General features: G+C 45.3%; 1 pseudogene; it reads right to left on the minus strand.

Annotated features, from left to right (window-relative positions):
* Positions 1 to 1,448: 1,448 nt before the first annotated feature.
* Positions 1,449 to 6,539, minus strand: LOC138837278 (uncharacterized; annotated as a pseudogene).
* Positions 6,540 to 13,953: the final 7,414 nt, after the last annotated feature.

Here is a 13,953-nt window from a genome sequence, read left to right on the forward strand (position 1 = left end):
TCCCAGCCCCTGATTATTATTTTTCTGGTAGTTAATTGGAGATAAAGAGTCTCAGACTTTCCTGCCTGCACTAGACCTGAACCACATCTCAGCCCTCAGCCTCCTTTGTTGTTGTTGCTGTTGCTGGTGGTGGTGGCGGCGGCGGGGCTTGAATTCCAGGCCTGGGCGCTGTCCCTGAGCTCTTCAGCTCAAGGCTAGTGTTCTACCACTTGAGCCACAGCGCCACTTCTAGTTTTCTGATTATTGTTGATCAGCCTCCTGAGTAGTTAAGATTACAGTTATGAGCCACTGGCACCCTAGGATTACAGATGTGAGCCACCAATGGCCTGGCTTCCTGCTGGCTTTTGGAATTCCCTAAAGCCTAAAACTTGAACCCTAAGGAATGTACTGAGTCTTGGGTCTAGAAGGTACTATTCTCACAGGAGAAACTAAACAAGACCAGAAAAAAATTCTTAAGACCACAATGGATTTGGCTCTCTTTTCCTCTGGTTCCCTCACTCATAATTCGTGTGGCCATTTGTCCTTTAAAGTCATAGCCAGAGTAATGCAGACCCTGCTTCCATGCTAGAATAACTGGTGAGCTTATCAAAATGGACACTTAGTGTTGAATGTGTATGTAGTTCTTTGGAAGAGACAACCAGTTCTGTACCTAGCACCAGAGTGCCAGGTTTACCTCAGACCTGTCAAAGCAGAATCTAACAGTGAGGTTTGGGAAACTATTTTAAGCATATATTAGTTGTACTAAGAATTGCATTGTGACATTTCCACATGCATACAATGCATCCTAGTCAACCTTACCCCCTCCCCTACTCCTCTTCCCATTTGCCCCTCTTAAAAGAAATTTCATGTTCTGTTTCCATACATGCAAACAATTTATCCTCATCGCTCCCCTTTCTCACCAGTGTCCCTCCCTCCCCCCCCATCATTGGAGGCTGTTTAACTTTCTTGACTTTTTTTTTAGGGTGTATTAATTACATCAGGGGGTTTCATTATGGAATATCAGATGTGCATCTGTTGTGTTTTGCTCAGATGTACAAATTCATGGTTTTGCTTTCTCAGGAGGCTATTTTAAGTTGCCTAGGTGATTTGGGTGCACAGTGAAGCTTGTGACCTACTTGTCTGATGTACAACTGCAGCCAAGCTTGAATTTAAAGTCTGCCTTTGCCACTTAACTGTTTGGGGGCAGAGTTTACTTAGCCTCTACGGTCTTCAGTTGCTATGTCTCTGAAATGAGGATCAAATGGTACCTACAGTATAGGTAGCTGAAAAGGCAAAACGAGTTTATAAAAATTATGTGCTTAGCCAGAACTGACACAAATGAATCATAGTTATTTGGTTGGTGAGAGTAATTATCCCTAGTGAGGGACGGCTTGATTGTTTTGTCCTACCTTCTCCCAAGGCCCTAAAGAATGAGGAAGGAAACTGCCTCTATCAAGTTCCTGATCAGATTACTCCCCAGGGCAGGAATCCAGATGGACTGGCCTGTACATTGCCAAAGTTGCTGGTTCTGGATTTGGAGCTTCCTCATTCAGGGAAGCCAGATCGATGGTGTCTTGCAGGACACTAGCCAGCAGGCTGCGGTAATGGTGCTCTGTGGTTGTGGCCTTCTCTTCCCATAGTCCTTGCCAGGCTCAAAATACCTGTGCCCAGATTCAGAGATACCCATTGATCGGCTAGCCTTGGCACCAGCTTGAGGTCTGCCTTCTGTCCCCACTGACCTGCAGCATGTGGCATGTCTGTGCTTGGGTAGCTTGCACATGCAAATCATAGAAGCCCACCAGGTCCTGTTCTGCAGCATCCTGCTGTGCCTGCAGGGACGCCACCTGGAGTCTCAGCTCTGTCTGCTCCTGGTGCCATCTCTGACTTTTCTTTTTCTTTTTTTTTTTTTTTTTTTTTTGGGGGGGGGGTCCAGCTCTTCAGCTCAAGGCTAGCACTCTACCACTTGAGCCACAGCGCCACTTCTGGCTTTTTTCTTTTTTCTTATGTGGTGCTGAGGAATCAAACCCAGGGCCTCATGCATGCAAGGCAAGCGCTCTACCACTGAGCCACCTTCCCAGCCCCTCTGACTTTTCTTATAGGCCTTCAAAAAACATTTGTACCCTTCGTTGCAGGCTGCCTGTGAGCCAGGCTCTGTGTTAAACACGTTTATCTCATTTTATCTAGTAATAACTATAGATCAGGGGAGTGATCTAACTTGCCCAAATTTCCTTAGCTAGGGAGGAACAGAGTTGAGATGGCAATGCCCCTGCTTGGAAGAATGCCACAGAGATGTGGCACATTTTTTTAAGTTTTTATTTTTATTTTTTACTTTTTTGGGGGGTCCGGTTGTGGGGCCTGAACTCTGGGCCTGGGCGCTGTCCCTCAGCCCTTCAGCTCAAGGCTAGTGCTCTACCGCTTGAGCCACAGCACCACTTCCGGCATTTTTCTTTTTGTTTATGTGGTGCTGAGGAATCGAACCCAGGGCCTCAGGCATGCAAGGCAAGCACTCTACCACTAAGCCACCTTCCCAGGTCACATTTTTTTAAGTTTTACCTTACTATATACATGTTAGGCTGCAGCATAGCTCTAGCTATGTCTTTCCATGTCTTGCCTGCTCACATGGTTTTATCTACTTGACCCCACCCCTCCCACCTCTCTACAGGTATTTTTTTTCTTTGCCAGTCCTGAGTCTTCAACTCAGGGCCTGGGCACTGTCCCTGAGCCTCTTTGTGCTCAAGTCTAGCGCTGCACCACTTGAGCCACAGTGCCACTTCTCGCTTTTTTTGAGTGGTTTATCGGAGATAAGAGTCCCATGGACTTTCCTTCCCTGGTCTGACTTGGAATAGTAATCCTCAGATCTCAGCCTCTTAAGTAGCTAGGATCATAGGTGTGAGCCACTTACACCTGGCTTAATGTTTTGTTTCCTTCCTTCCCTCCTTCCCTCCTTCCTTCCCTCCTTCCTTCTTTCTCCTCCTCCTCCTCCTCCTCCTCCTCCTCCTCCTCCTCCTCCTCCTCCTCCTCCTCCTCCTCCTCCTCCTCCTTCGTGTGGTTCGTGTGTGTGTGTGTGTGTGTGTGTGTGTGTGTGTGTGCTGGTACTGGGGCTTGAATTCAAAACCCGGGCACTGTCAGCCCTTCTGCTCAAGGCTGGTGCTCTACTACTTGAGCTACAGTTCCCCTTCAGGCTTTTTGCTTGTTAACTGGAGACAAGAGTTTATGGACTTACCTGCACAGGCTGGCCTCGAACAACATTCCTCATATCTCAGCCTGCTGAGTAGCTACAATTACAGGCATGAGCCACCAGAGCCCAGCACACGTTTTGTTCTTAAATTGTTCAGTTATGTTTTATTGAGTGCCCCTGGAGTGAGCACTAACTGCCCTTGTAGAGCTGAGTCTAGTGAAGTCCCCTGACTGATTTCCTATTTGTTCTCTGAGTCTCAGCCTACATGCCATCTCCTCTTATCTACTTTAACCTGAATGAAGTAAACCTCTGTTCCTTCCAGCTCCTCCCTTCTCCATCACAGCTTTGTTCCCCACAAGGTTGAGAGTTGTGTGATGATGTGGGCCAGTTATGATCAGTACTTGATCCTGTCCCCTTGTACCATGTCTGGCCCCATTACAAGGTCCCTCAACCCCTTACTTGATGCTCCTCACCTCTTCAGTCACCAGATCCTTGATCTCTTCACCTGCCCCACTGCTCTTGTTCCAAATGCTTCAGCTCCTCTTGGATTAAAATTTGGTGCTGCTTTTGCAGTCTCTGCCTCCAGACTTGGGACAGGAAGAACTGCAGGGCAACATCTGGGGTCTGCTTGGCCTAGATGGTATCAGTCGAAGATTAGCCAAAACTGCTCCCAAGACCTAAGTGGCCCAGAACAGCCTGTGGCCTGGGCAGACTCAGGGGCTGTGTGGGTTGAGAGAAAAGGTACTAGCTCTGTCAATAGGTGCCATAGTAGCATGAATCCCATATACCGAATCAAAGCAGCCCTTTGCTGCTTCCCTATGGATCCAGTGACCTTGCATGTCAGAGTCTCCATATTCCCTTAGATATTAGAACAAAGCTAACAGGAGATAGATTAACTGGGTTCTGGGATCCTTCACTGCCTCAGCTGTCTCCAGTTGTTCCTGGAATAGATGAGGTATTACCTGTTCCTTGGAATCCCTGAAAGGATGCTTTTGGTGGAGCTCAGACCCTAGAGGTGATGCTCTTCCTGTTACTAGAGGAAAATGTAATTAATCAGCCAGCCCCCCACCCATACACACACCTAGCTAATCCCCAAATCCCAGATCCACCTTGGGGCTCCCCCTTGAGGCCTAGGTTGGGGCTTATTGATAAATCTATCCTTTTCAGAGAAGATGAAGTAGCAATTCCTTTTCCACCGTTCCTGCTAGGAAGTGCAGGTTTAACTTGAAACTTAAAATCATACTGTTTAAGAGCTCTCACCTTTTCTTTGTTTCTCACTCTTTCTTTCTCTTTCTTTCTCTTTCTTTCTCTCTCTTTCTTTCTTTATGTATTTATTTATTTCTGTTTTTCTATCTTTCTTTCTGTCTATCTTTCCTTCCTTCATTTCCTCTCCCCCACTTTCATTTTTTATTAGCCGTATGACCATAAGCAGATGAATAGCCTTTGAAAGCTTCACAGTTTTCCACCTTCAGGCAATTGCTCAATAAATGAAAGCTAATAATAGTATGCCTGATTTCTCCAGGCCCAGGGCTGTATAAAAAATGGTCATTGATATGTAAAAACAAAACGGAAAGGAACAGTAAAGCTGGGGTTTCTACCACCCTGCAACAGCTCGTGGAAGACAGCGCCCTCTACTGTACAAAGAAGGAACATATCCAAAGAGACGAAAGGCATTAGGAGTCCAAGGACTTCAGTGTGATTTGCACCTCTGCTGCCCTTGATTCTGTTGCTGACTCTGAGCTATCCACATCTCTTCTCTAAGCCTCAATTTGCTCACCTGGCAATTGGGAAAAATGATGTCCTCCTTGCCTAAAATACTTCCATGGCTTGCTTTCCACCTTCAAGAGAGTTCAAACATCTCAGTAAATTTGCAAGATCCTGTGTGAGCTGGATCTAACCTCCCTCTCTGGTCTTCTTTCCTTGGCTTTTTCCTTAGCTTCTGTTCCCCAGCATATTGAGTTCTTTCCAGCCCCCCAGAGATTGCAAGCATATGCTCATCTCTGAGTTTCTATCATTCTTCCTACCTGAAAAAAAAAAAAGGGTTTTTTTTTGGGGGGAGGAGTAGTGGTTGTCGATCCTGGGGCTTAAATTCAGGGCCTGAGCTCTATGCCTGAACTTTTTTGCTCAAGGCTAGAACTCTACCACTTGATCCAAAGCTCCACATCTGGGTTTTTGGGTGGTTAATTGGGGATAAGAGTCTCAGACTTTCCTGCCCAGACTGTCTTCTCACAGAGAGCCTCAGATCTCAGCCTCCTGAGTAGCTAGGGCTACAGGTGTAAGCCATTGGCTTCCAGCATTGAAATATTCTTTTCTCATCTTCATTAACCTCCACCACTTCCTTCATGAAATCTTCCTTTCCTCTCTTGCCAAGGCTAAATTCAATGTACCATAGACCCATCAGCTTATAAGCCTTTCAGAGTACTGATCATGGTGTGGTAGTTATTTCTCCCTAGCAGATTATAAACTCCACAGGCTAGATAATTTCCAGGACTGATACATCACTATGTCCACCACCTAGTAAATAATTGATAAATGGGAATCAACAAATCATTGAATGAATGGACTGCCCTGTAAACAAATAAGAATAAAAATATAGGGACTAGGAAGGTAGCTCCGTGGTAGAGTGCTTGCCTTGCATGCATGAGGCCCTGGATTCGATTCCTCAGCACCACATAAGCAGAAAAAGCCGGAAGTGGTGCTGTGGCGCAAGTGGTAGAGTGCTAGCCTTGAGCTGAAGAGCTGAGGGACAGCGCCCAGGCCCAGAGTTTAGGCCCCACGACGGACAAAAAAAAAAAAAAAGAATAAAAATATAAATATGGGGGGCTGGGAAGGTGGCTCAGTGGTAGAGCACTTGCCTTGCATGCATGAGGGCCTGGGTTTGATTCCTCAGCACCACATAAGCAGAAAAAGCCGGAATGGTGCTGTGGCTCAAGTGGTAGAGCGCTAGCCTTGAGCTGAAGAGCTGAGGGACTGCACCCAGGCCCAGAGTTAAGGCCCCACAACCGGCAAAAAATAAATAAATAAAAAATAATAGGATTGCCAAGAGGTTGCATGAGAAGACCTACATGTAGTTCTGGGTGCCCCACAGCCTCCTCTCTGTTCCCTTTGGGTACATGGTTTCTTGGCCACTAGCTTCAAGTTTTTATCACCTAGGGAGAAAGAGTTCAGAATAGGCTCTGGACACTGCTAGTGCAGGTGCTCCCAGGCCTCATCTTGCTTACCTGTAGTTCTTGTAGTGCCCTGCCTAGTTGTTTAAGACCACCATATGAAAAGGTGTCTCCAAGAAGGCCTAAACGCGGTGTCTTCAGGCTAGCCTGGGGCCCTGGCCTCTTCTACTGCATCCCACAGGATAGACTTCACCTGTCTCACCTGCATCCTCCATCCTGAGGCCCCCAATAGAGAAGCCTGGAGCAAGTTCAGGGGACTTCCTGGCAATAAGAGACTCAGAGTAGATTATTCTTTTCTATGGACTCCAGAGCACATAGAACACGTTGCTCTGGGGGTAGTGTAATACTTTACATTTCTTTTAATAGAACTATCTATCAAAATATCTAACCCCTATTAGACTACTACATGTGCTTGGTGGATTACTTTTTTTGGGGGGGGGGTCCGGTTGTGGTGCCTGAACTCTGGGCCTGGGCGCTGTCCCTCAGCTCTTCAGCTCAAGGCTAGCGCTCTACCACTTGAGCCACAGCGCCACTTCCGGCTTTTTTTTCTTTTTGCTTATGTGGTGCTGGGGAATCAAACCCAGGGCCTCATGCATGCAAGGCAAGCACTCTACCACTAAGCCACCTTCCCAGCCCACTTCTTTTCATCCACAGTAGCTCTACTGAATCCCACCTGCTCTGTGTTTTCCAGATGAGGAAACTGAAGTTCAGAAAAGTCAAGCTGGGGCTGGGAAGGTGGCTCAGTGGTAGATCGCTTGCCTTGCATGCCTGAAGCCCTGGGTTCGATTCCCCAGCACCACATAAGCAAAAAGAAAAAAAGCCAGAAGTGGCGCTGTGGCTCAAGTGGTAGAGTGGTAGCCTTGAGCTGAAGAGCTGAGGGACAGTGCCCATGCCCAGAGTTCAGGCCCCACAACCGGACCCAAAAAAAACAAAACAAAAACAGAAAAGTCAAGCTACTTCTTCATACCCTCAAGAACTTGGTACCATGATCATGGGCACAGAAGGACTTTAGTGTCAAACAGAACTGTGTTTGAATTTCAGCTCTGCCTCTCATTAAGAAGTTGCTTGAAGGGGCTGGGAAGGTGGCTCAGTGGTAGAGTGCTTGCCTTGCATGCCTGAAGCCCTGGGTTCAATTCTTCAGTACCACATAAGCAAAAAGAAAAAAGCCAGAAGTGGCGCTGTGGCTCAAGTTGTAGAGCGCTAGCCTTGAGCTGAAGAGCTGAGGGACAGCACCCAGGCCCAGAGTTCAGGCCCCACAACTGGATCCCCCCCCCCAAAAAAAAGAAGTTGCTTGAAGCCAGATATGGTGTCCAAGTTGACTTTTAGTATTAACTTTGCCCTTTCCCCTCCAGACTCTCACATTCCAGTTATACTGGGACCTTGCTGAATGTTGCCTCTTCCAGAGAATCAGGCTTGCTCTCTGTCCTGGAGCTAGGCAGCAGCTGGTTGGTTGACAGGATGAGGCAAGCCTAAAGCAGATCCCAGAACTTCCCATCCCCAGCCACTTCGAGGATTCAGGCAAAGAAGTAGGTTACTACAGTGGTTTCCTTTCAAAAGCCATGAACCAATCCAGAGTAGAGAACTCTCTGTCTCCTCACCAGCAACCTCACCAGCCAATGCACGAAGCAGAGGGCAGTCTCTGCCAAAGGGAAAAAAGAAGAAGAAAGATATCCACAGGTGCATGAGGAAAGAAGGCAGACATAATCACAGTCTGATGAAAAATCTATTTCCAGTGACTTTTAAGTAATACCAGGCAGATTTGCAATCTTGCTTTTGGTTTGTCATGTGGGTGTTTGGTTTGGTAATGAGCATCAAACCGAGGGTCTCACACATGCTAGGCAAATGCTCTACCACATAGCTACATATCCAGCTTTAGATTTACAGTCTTGTATAGATCTTTATTTTATTGCATTGTATTTTAATCCAAGAGGTAATATAATCTTTGAGTGTGTGTGTGTGCGCGCGCACGTGCAGATTCTAGGGATTTTTTCAGTGGTTAATTGGAGATGGGAGACAAGGACTTTCTTGCATCAGCTAGATCTTAACTGCAGTTCTCAGATCTCAGCTTCCTGAATAGCTAGGATTACAAGCATAAGCCATCAACACCCAGCTATGTAATGTAATTTTTTTTTTTTTTTGTCGGTCGTGGGGCTTGAACTCTGGGCCTGGGCGTTGTCCCTCAGCTCTTCAACTCAAGGCAAGTGCTCTACAACTTGAGCTACAGCGCCACTTCCATATGTAATGTAATTTTATGGTAAAAATTATATTCTTTCAAAGGGAACATGCACCCAAAATATATAAAGAGCTTTTATAATCTAATTTAAAAGTAGGCAAAGAGGGTCAGGCACTAGTGGCTTCTGCGTGTAATCCTAGCTATTCAGGACGCTGAGATTTAAGGCTTACAGTTTGAACCCAGCCTGGGTAGGAAAGTCAGTGAGAGTCTTATTTCCAATTAACTACCAAAAAGTTGGGAATAGAGCTGTAGCTGAAGTGGCAGAGTTATAGTCCTGAGTGAAAAAGCTAAGGGACAGTGCCCAGACCCTAAGTTCAAGCTCCTGTTCTAGCACACATACAAATAAATAAAAAGTGAGATTAGCCAGGAGCATGTGACTCACGCCTATAATCCTATTTACTCAGGAGGCTGAGATCTAAGGATCTCAGCTCAAAACCAGCCCAGGCTAGAAAGTCTGTGAGACTCTTTTTTATTTTTTTTATTTTTTGGGTCCGGTCGTGGGGCCTGAACTCTGGGCCTGGGCACTGTCCCTCAGCTCTTCAGCTCAAGGCTAGCACTCTACCACTTGAGCCACAGCACCACTTCCAGCTTTTTTTTTTCCTTTTGCTTATGTGGTGCTGAGGAATCGAACCCAGGGCCTCAGGCATGCAAGGCAAGCGCTTCTACCACTGAGCCAACTTCCCAACCTGTCTGTGAGACTCTTATCTCCAATGAATCACCAGAAAACCAGAAGTGGCACTGTGGCTCAAGTGGTAGACCACTAGCTGAAGAACTGAGTGAGGGACAGCACTCAGGCCCAGAGTTCAAGCAGCATGACTGACAAAAAAACAAAAAAACAAAACAAAAAAAAACAAAGTGAGGTTAATGGTGTGTATATTTCTTTTTTTGTTTTGTTTTGTTTTGTTTTGTTTTGGGTCCGGTCGTGGGCCTGAACTCTGGGCCTGGGCACTGTCCCTTAGCTCTTCAGCTCAAGGCTAGCACTCTACCACTTGAGCCACAGCACCACTTCCGCCTTTTTTTTGCTTATGGGTGCTGAGGAGTCGAACCCAGGGCCTCAAGCATGCAAGGCAAGCACTTTACCACTGAGCCACCTTCCCAGCCCTGGTGTGTATATTTCAATGTAGTGTTGTTTTGAGGTTTTCTTAGTGGTACTAGGGTTTTAACTCAGGTCTTCAAAGTTGCTCTATCACTTGAACCATATGTCTAGTCCTGTTTATTATGGGTTATTTTGGAAATAGAATCTAGAGAACTCTTCTGCCCCAGCTGACCTCACATCTGAGTAGCTAAGAGTATAGGAATGGAGCCAGGTGCCAGTGGCTCACGCCTGTAATACTAGCTACTAAGAAGGCTGAGATCTGAGGATCCCAGTTCAAAGCCAGCCAGGGGAGGAAAATCTGTAAGCCTCATCTCCAATTAACGACCAGAAAACCAGAAGTAGCACTGTGGCTCAAGTGGTAGAGCGTTTAACTTGAGCCGAAGAGCTCAGGGACAGCACCCAGGCCCAGAGTTCAAGCCCCACAACAGAAAAAAAAAAAAAAAAAGATAAAGATTATAGGAATGGTCCACCAGCATCCAACTGTTATTTCCTTCCATCTTTCCCTCCTTCCCTCCTTCTTTCCTTCCCTTATTTATTTATGTATTTATTACCAGGCATGGGGACTGAACTCAGGGCCTGGGCACTGTCCCTGAGCTTCTTTTGTTCAAAGCTAGTGCTCCACCACTTGAGCCACAGCACTACTTCTGGCTTTTTTTGTTTATGTTGTACTGAGGAATCGAACCCAGGCTTCATGCATGCTAGACAAGCACTCTTCCACTAAGCCATATTCCCAGTCCTGCCTCCCTCCTTTTCTATGCCTTCCCCCAAAACATGTTTCCACTTCCTGGTATTAATTTTAATAAGTAGTTCATTAGTTGCTCAGAGGAATTACACTTTTAGACTGCCCTCTAAGTAAGTATACCATCCTTTAGTCTGTTTGTGTAAATATGCATAGAGCACTGTATATATTATCATGTATCATGTGTATTTGTATATATATATATATATATATATATATATATATATATATATATATATATATATATATATATTTGTTGTTGTTGGTCATGGGGCTTGAACTCAGGGCCTGGGTGCTGTCCCTGAGATTTATTTATTTATTTTTTTGGTCAGTTGTGGGCTTGAACTCTGGGCCTGGGCAATGTCCCTCAGCTCTTCAGCTCAAGGCTAGCTCTCTACCTCTTAAGCCACAGCTGCACTTCCTCACGGACCTTCCTGCCCAGGCTGGCTTTGAACCATGATCCTCAGATCTCAGCGTCCTGAGTAGCTACGATTACAGGCATGAGCCACCGATGCCCAGTCCATTACAGTATTTTTATGTCACCTCTCAAGTAGGAGTAGTGTCACTCAATATCTAATAGCAAGCTAGTAATTTCTCCTCAAATTATCCTGTTTGAAGTCCCAGCAGGTATCACTGGGTGGCACTCAGAGGCTCTTGCTGTAAGCCCCAGCATGCACTTTACCCAGGGCCATTATACACTGAATTTGTTCATACATTTGTGTGTTTGTGTCTGAGTGTGTGTGTGTGTGCGTGCACACACGTGCGCGCGCACACACACACACACACCAGAACCAGGGCCCAGGGCTTAAACTCAGGGCCTAAAGCTTTGTCTCAGCTTTTTTGTTCTTGGCTTGTACTCTACCACTTGAGCCAGATCTCTAGACCAGCATTTTGCTGGTTAATTGGAGATGGAGTTTCAAATTTATATTCAGGCTGGCTTCAAACATTAATGCTGCAGGTGTCAGCCTCCTGAGTAACTAGGATTATGAGCTACTAATGCTCCCCTGTTCATATTTTCCTTCCCTTCCCAGTCCTTCTCTTTCCTTCCCTTTCTTCCTTTCATTGTGGGCTGAGGATCTAACCCAAGGTCACGAACATGCTAGGCAAGTGCTCTACCTCTGAGATACATTCCAGCACTCTATTTGACACTTCAGCTTCTATCTTACACTTGTTGCAGTTAATCTTTATGGGCTTGGAAATCTTATTTGTTTCTATTTAGAACACCCATTTAATATTGCCTAAAGAAATTTACATGACATCTGTTTTATAATACTAGGAAGGAGAAATAGTTCCCACTTGGATACATTGCTAAAGAGATGCTATTTACAAATAAGTCTGTTCTAACATACCTGTTTTGTTTTATTTATTAGGTTTTTGAGACCACCTGGGCTGTATTTCTCAGGCTGGCCTTGAACTCAGGATCTTCTTGCTTGTGACTTCCAAGTGCTGGGATTACAGGCATTCAACAGAACATAATTTACTTACTTATTTGTTTGTCTCTCTTGGGGCCTGAACTCAGGGCCCGGGTGCTGTCCCTGAGCTTTTCTGCTGAAGGCTAGTGCTTTACCACTTTGAACCACAGTGCTACTTCCTGTTTTCTCATGGTTAATTGAAGATAAGAATCTTCAGAGTTTCCTGCCTGGGCTGTCTTTGAACCATGATCCTCACATCTCAGCCTCCTGAGTAGTTAGTTAGGATTAATAGGAATGAGCCACCAGAGCCTGAAAGAACATAAATTTTAATGCAAACTTCCACCTCATTTTCAACAACTCTTACCACCCTAGCTGTAGCTTCCATTATGATTTCACAAACACATTTTAGTTTTAAACATTGGGCAGCAAAACCGTTCCCCATTCAGACAAAATAGTTACTCCTACACATTATCCTAGTAAGGAAGGTTCAATTACTTTATATAAATTAAACCTTCCAATCTTGCCCATGTAATTGTAACCCCTCTGTATGGTATTTCCACAATAGTAAAAAAATTTAAACCTTCCATTTTCTTCTTTTACTCCCATTAATGCTTCCATTTTTCTATTGTCTTGATCTAATTGTGGTCCTCATAGGGCTTCACTAAGGAGACACTAATAATTCCAGAAAAAGTCTCTTCCCCACATCCTGACAGTTTTACTCACTCTTGTGTATAAGGCCATAATGGGGAATAAGAAGTTTTCACTGGGGACCCTGCTCCTTTGTTCATTAATGCTTGTACTGATTTGGTTGTGGGACTATTGCCCCAGGTGATTCAAAGCCATATCTCGTTTTCTCTGTTCTTACTTTCTTCCTTTTCTTTTGCTCCTGGGCTAGTAATGAGGTGTGAACTCAGGGCCTGAGTGCTCTCCCTTAGCTTTTCTGCTTAAGGCTGGAGTTTTACAATTTGATTCACACTTCCATTTCTGCTTTTTAGTGGTTAGTTGGAACTAAGAATCTCACAGACTTTCTTGCCCATGCTGGCTTTTAACTATGATCCTTAAATGTCAGCCTTCTGAGTAGCAAGGATAACAAGCATGTTACCAGCACCTGGAAAAGTAATGTTTCTTGAATTTCCCCAAACAAGATTGAAAAAAAAAACACGTTTAGGAACCAGCAGAAGTTCTCATTTATCTACCCAACCTCTCAGAAGGCTGGGCTATATCACATCAGCTTTATTACTTCCATCTTCTTAATAAAATGCTCAAAGATTTCTACTCTGATAGGATGAATTCCTTCTTTCTCCTTCCCCTCCATTCTTTCCAATTCTCTTGAGAGTTAGTCTAGCATTCGGGCTTATCTTTTCTGTCAGCATAACTTCTTTCAGTAATGACTCTGAGGCTATACCTCAGGCCAGTCAGAATCTTAACAGCTCAGAACCACAAGCTTCCCCAACTCATCCTTTCAGTTGAACTCCAAACATAGAGACTATAACTCAAACTGCAGGTGCTTGAGGTTAGTGCTTGAGGTTAGTGCTCAACCACTTTGAACTACAGCTCCATTTCTGGCTTTTTAGTAGTTGATTGGAGAACAGAGTCTCATGGGACAGGCACCTGTGACTCTTGCCTGTAATCCTAGCTACTCACGAGGCTGAGATCTGAGGATCACAGTGTGAAGCCAGCCCGGGTAAGAAAGTCTGTGAGACTCTTATCTCCAATTAATCACCAAAAAAGCTGGAAGTGTAGCTGTGGCTCAAGTTGAAGAGTGCTAGCCTTGAGCATGAAAAGCTCAAGGACAAGCCGGGCGCTGGTGGCTCACGCCTGTAATCCTAGCTACTCAGGAGGCTGAGATCTGAGGATCGCAGTTCAAAGCCAGCCCGGGCAGGAAAGACCATGAGACTCCTATCTCCAATAAACCACTAGAAAACTGGAAGTGGCGCTGTAGCTCAAGTGGTAGAGCGCTCGCCTTGAGCTGAAGAGCTGAGGGACAGCGCCCAAGCCCAGAGTTCAAGCCCCACGACAGACAAAAAAAAAAAAAAGAAAAGCTCAAGGACAGGGCTGGGAAGGTGACTCAGTGGTAGAGCACTTGCCTTGCATGCATGAGGCCCTGGGTTCGATTCCTCAGTACCACATAAGCAAAAAGAAAAAAACC

The sequence above is a fragment of the Dipodomys merriami genome, unplaced genomic scaffold (assembly GCF_024711535.1).
Source record: "Dipodomys merriami isolate MVZ:Mamm:240054 unplaced genomic scaffold, mDipMer1.0.p SCAF_27, whole genome shotgun sequence".
Classification (NCBI taxonomy): Eukaryota; Metazoa; Chordata; class Mammalia; order Rodentia; family Heteromyidae; genus Dipodomys; species Dipodomys merriami.